Below are 6093 nucleotides of genomic sequence, written 5' to 3'. Positions count from 1 at the left end.
CGTCTTGAGCGCTTTATATCGGGTGTGGCCTGTAACACGAGAAAATAATTAAAACATAGATCATACTCGTCAAACTGCACAACATTAGTACAGCGACTTTTAAAAATATTTATTTTTTATTTTTATTACACTTTAAAGTTTATTCGAAGAAGTAATGTAAAGCAAAATGTTTGATATTTCTAGCGTGACAGGTGACGTCAGTTGGGTTCTAGGATTTTAATTTGTATGAAAAAGGGAAAGACTATTATTTTTTCACACCTCTCCTTCAGAAAAGTAACTTTTCCTCCCTGATGAGAGGGAGCAAAGTGCAACTTTTCTCTTCAAGGCTTTTCCAAGTGTTTTATTGCAAATGTCATTTTTTGAAGTTGATTAGATATTGTAAAGCCACGCCATTTTCTATGCTGGTTTGTTCTTTAATAATATTAAGAATTATTTTTTTCAAGTTTATTAATGCTCGGTGTGAAAAGTTTTATGAGCCACTCGGGAGCAAAATTATTTTCATCTTGGGCGCTAACACTTGAATCCCTCATTACGCTTAGGATTCTACTTGGGAATCCCTCGCAACACTCAGGATTCTATTGTAGAATCCTTCGCTACCTACATTCTGGATTCAATTTACGCCCTCGCCGTAAATACACCATTTTGCTCCCTTGTGACACAAATAACTATTAAATGTCGCTGATCTTGTTGTTCAGTTTGACGAGTAGGTACGATCTATGTTTTAATTTATTTGCTCGTGTTACAGGAAAAACTCAGTATATATATGAACCACGAACTAGCGTTTGCCTAGATTAATCAATTTATTCATTCAATAAAAATAATATAATATTACACATATTACATCATAATTTACTCCTAGAGAATCTTTGAATGCAGTTTTGTTTCTTTAATCATAAAAGAATGTTTCCTTTAATTAAAATAAGTTAATTAAAGGATTAAAGGGCAGTTTCCCTCAAAGGCCCATCAACTTTGTCTGTGTTAATAAATTTGTAGTTGTAATGTGTGTTGTTTCAGGGTAAAATCTAGTTCTTTGTCACAACTAGTAGTAGTAGTAGTCTAGTTGTTTTTTGATTGGGCACATAACATTTTTTAAATTAAATCTGCCATATAGGTAATTGCACCAATGAAAACGACTAAGTTAATTTTCCTTCGTTACATTTCATTTTCTAAAATTACAGTGTTAATATGGTATGCATTTTTTTACCATCTCATCTTACAATAATGGACGCCGACTGGCCAGAGGCATACCCATCTGCCATTTTAATTAAATATTTCATAAAACGGACTGAATGTCCATCGGGAGCCGCCACATTTAATTATAAATGCATGGAGATTGAATTTTTAATAACTTTTAATTATTTTTATCTCACATAGTCGAGTACGAATGAGATAGTAATAAATATATCGTCATCTCATTGAGATAAAGTATATTTACACGTATGTACGTACGTTTTAAGTGTATGTATATTTACTTACATAGAAACAATCTTGACTTTTCAAGTCTTGTACTATTGAATTGCGACTAAGAATGAAATTATAATTACCAGAAATTATTTTATATCGCAGCAGTGCGGCATTTTTCCGAAGCCAGAGACGAGGGACAGGAGAAAGGGGAAGTGCCCAGCAGATAAAAGATGTCTTTCAATAAAAAGATAAGTCATGACATGATTATTTACTTCATTTCTAATGCGAAATACCCGTCACATGCGTGCCCGTGCCCTGCCAAGAGCGCAGTCAGCGGTATCAGCAATTTTTCGCAAATGTGATGACAAACATTGTATGTCGCACGAGCGGTACTAGAATTACGAACATCGACTCATTAAAGCCCTCAGTCTTCGACTTTGGGCTTCTAATGGACTCTCGTTCGTAATTCCTTGTTTACCGCCCTTAAGACATAATGTACTATTTTATCACACTTGCTTCGTAAACAGTGTCGTAACATGCAGGCTACCCCAGCCCCCCAAATAAACCCTCGACCTTAATGTGCTTCTCATGAAACCCGTGGTCGGTAAATGAGTCATTGCCCCTACTTTTTTTCATGCCATGAAGCCCAAGGTCGGTAAATGCATATACAAGTTACTCAAGATCGAATTACTGAAGGAATGTAAAGAACTCTACGTAGATTCTATGTCTGTGAGATGATAAAGTAGTAAGTTGAATTACCTTTGCCATATTTATAGAACATAAACTTATTAATACAAACGCGGCATCGTTAAATGTGAACATTTTAGACATTTCTAGTTTTTGTTCTTCTACATAATTAACACTAAGACCAAGCAGCTTTTGTAGAAAAAATGGCGCGAAACGTCGGCCATCTTGGACTTTTAGCGAGGCGACGACTCGCCGCGCTATGCCAGCAAGATTTTTAAAATGCTGTTTAAGCAGGCGAGAAAAAGTAGCGGTAATTGTTTAAAGGCACGTCCTTGCTTATTTATATTTTGCTGGGGTCCATTACAGAAAATTACAACCATGTCTGGAATAAGTTCTTTGTATTAACTTCCATTGTATTTGGTGCATTTTAATTTTAATGTTTTATTGCACGTTAAATGTTTGTTTTTTGCGCATAATAATGCAATGCATGTGAATTCGAGGTCTACTTAATTTTTAATTTTTAATAAGGTAAGTACGTATACATCTGATGTGTTTTGGAATTGGAAATCCTACTAATATCTGGAATAACACATATGCTACTTTTTGTCCCGATATTCCCACGGGATAGGGATAAAATCTCGTAATAACAACCGCTGGGCTTAGAGTCATGAAATTTGGCATGGTTGTTTTTAAAGGAACGTCAATGAAAACCACGATGTAATTTATGGGAGTTCCCACGGGAATTTTGGTTTGTTACTTCTTCACGCTAGAATGGCAGGACGGATTTGGATGAAATTTGGTATGTAGGTAGCTGGACGTCTGGAATAACACATAGGCTACTTTTTATCCCGATATTCCCACGGGATAGGGATAAAATCATGAAATTTCAACCGCTGGGTTTAGTCATGAAATTTTGTACATATAAGTTGTTCTTAGTAAAAAGTCAATGAAGACCACGATATAAAGTTTGGGAATTCCCAAGGGAATTTCGTAAAATCCCGTAATTTCAATTGTAACTTAACTAGGTACCAGATCGAATAATTTACGCGTGCGAAGCGGCGGGTGAACTCTAGTGGTAATATAAAGCCTAGACATTTGGCATTAGCTTTTGCCCACAACTTCGTCTGCTAGAAATGGCTAGAATTTGTTTCTCACATCTCCATATTTTGATGTGGATTATGTCATCTTAATCAGCGAGAAGTGAAGAGGTAACAGATAGTAATCACATCATCATCATCATCATATTAGCCGTAGGACGTCCACTGATGGACAAAGGCCTCCCCCTTGTAATGGGAGTGTCCCCAGTTGCTTCGGTAACAGACAGTGTTACTTTCGTTAAATGCGGAAAAAGTGCATAAAAATGCAAAAAGAATACTTAAATTGTACCTGCCTTAGATACGTCAAATTGCAGCAACAAGCTAACAGTTGAACTCTTTTTTTTTTAATAAATGGCTTCGGTCCGTTTGGACAATTCTGCCAAACAGTTGAACATTTACTAGAAACGAAACAAGATAATTATAATATAATTAGCATTTAAAATGAAATCAAAGCTTGGCGCAAGACAATTTCATTGTATGCTAAACGGACATATTTTCTCAACACCATAACAATAACTATGAGAGAGAAAACCCATAGTTTCGAGCTACTATTTAATTATGATTAAGCCGGTCTCTCAACTACGGATGTTATAGATATGAAATTTCTGATCTGGATGCGGGGATAAGGATAAGGCGATAATATTATTTAAGTTTCGGATAGTTTCGTTTACGGATTAGATTTTAATGAAATTGCAAAGTAAAAGTACCCGATATACCATTAAGACTTACTTTCATTCAATTAAATGTATTCTGGTAAAAACGCAAACGTATTTTTGATTGAATTTTACCGATGAAACTAGTTTGGCCCAAATTTTCTTTTGACTAGTAACAAAGTATATCATTAATAACATAACTTGTAAAAAAAAAAGTCTCGCACCTCAATTCTTCTATCGTAAAATTGGAAATATACCTACAGTGTTTATAACAACGACTGCTTGCTTACTGAAAAATCTGGCTTGTAGTTTTATCCATAACGAAGTTATAAGGCGGCCGAAAATGGCTGGAACTGCTTCGAGAAAAGGTGGTACGGCCGTGACGCTTTTTTGCTCGACTTGGCGGGGGCACTACCATGCCCCCTGATTCCCTAAACTTATATGCTTTTCTAACATTGGATTGGCCAACAAACGCGAATTTGACCGGCTTTTTTTTGTTAAATATACAACGTTTTACAGAGTTAAAGACAGAGACTAAACAGTAAACAGATTACAGCTCCAACAACTAAGTGCGAGTCCTCAGGCTCCACAAATCACACGACTACCAAGCCTTTCGCAATCACAATCAGTATTCCTACAGCTTTAGGGTCTTCGTTTGTGATGTGATTGCAGAGTGTTGGAGCCTGTGATTGCAGTAACGGCACATGATTGCGTGCAGTTACGCAAAGCAGGTGATGATGGCTTACAAATTTACATGCGAGATGAATGCTTTGGTGCGCGAAGGTGTTCCGACCTTGATGTAGTTGTTGTGGTGAGGTTCTATTTCTAACATTTGTACCTATGTAACTAGCTTCACCCGAGTTATAAATATAAATTAAGTACCTATGGAGATGAAATATCCTGATATAAAATTTGTATGACGTGTAAGCGGCAAAAGTAAAGAATTTTTATATGTTGGCATAACACCTGTAACCTAACTTAAACTTTATAACAAACAAACTTTTACTTAACTTCTAAGTTTTAAAATCTAGTAGGTACCTATTTTAATTGAAATTAAGGGATTTTATAATAATTCCCGTTGGGAATTCCCAAAAATGATATCGTGGTCTTCACATTATGCATAAAAAACGTGCCGAATTATTGTACTAATTTGTAGAGCTGCATATCTATAGTAATTATAAAACGGAGGTTAAATTAGTTATGCGACTGAATCACTGAATTATTCTACTAAATGTTTAATCTAGACTTAATTTTAAAATTGTTTTCTAGCAAAACACCTTTAAAGGATGTCGTATTATACTAACTCAAATTAATAAACTAAATTCATCATAATCATCATATCATAGTATACGTCACTGACATGCCTAGAAAGATCCATAGTTAAGTGCGATTGAACTTCGCAGAATTGAATTTATTTGTAGGTTTCCTCACGATGTTTCGTTCACCGCAAACTGGTAAATTTGAATGTAATTCCGCACATGAATTTCGAAACTCAGATTTCAACCATCTACATAAACACTAACTTCTAAACTAAATTACTTTGAATAATAATAATAATAATGAAGAATCCCAAATCGATGTTTAATTAATGAGATCGTAACGTTAACTGCAATACTCTTATATGCTTTCTAATCATAGTTAAAAGAATTAAACAGTTTAATTTTAACGCCACGGCATGTAATTATATCAAAACACTTACGGTTTCTACAAATTGCTGGCAGGCAACAAAACGGAGGCCATAAAATACCAATTAGAAGTGACAAAATAAGTCATAAAGATATAAACACCGATTGACTTATACTTAACGAAAAATAACGCAAGCTCTTGTAGCCCAAGCATTAGAGTTTCAAATGAAACGTTATTTGTGTTTCGGTTATTTTTAACGTTGGCTTTAATTAAATTAAAGATGCGCTTAAATCACTACGGTCTCTTTGATTGGTTGGAAATCGCTAATTCAAAGCGCTTAATTAAGTTTAAGGGTTATGTCGTGTTAAAAGGTTTTGCCTTGTTTGTAATTAAAATAAAACGCACGTAAATTGACACCCATTTGTGCAGGTAGGTGCTTAAATCAAGGATTAGTTGGTGATGTGGTCGGAACTTCGACGAGTAGCTAATTAAAATTAGTAGCACAAGTTTTCAGGTTTAAGAACATTTATGTTCTCAAAAGAAGATATATAAACTTCACTTACATTGAGATTTTAATAAAACTTATATACATACTTTTTGAAAAAAAAAACCGAAATCTGAATCGA

Source organism: Choristoneura fumiferana, chromosome 23 (assembly GCF_025370935.1).
Source record: "Choristoneura fumiferana chromosome 23, NRCan_CFum_1, whole genome shotgun sequence".
In the NCBI taxonomy this organism is placed as follows: domain Eukaryota; kingdom Metazoa; phylum Arthropoda; class Insecta; order Lepidoptera; family Tortricidae; genus Choristoneura; species Choristoneura fumiferana.
Note: the sequence above shows the minus strand (reverse complement) of the source record.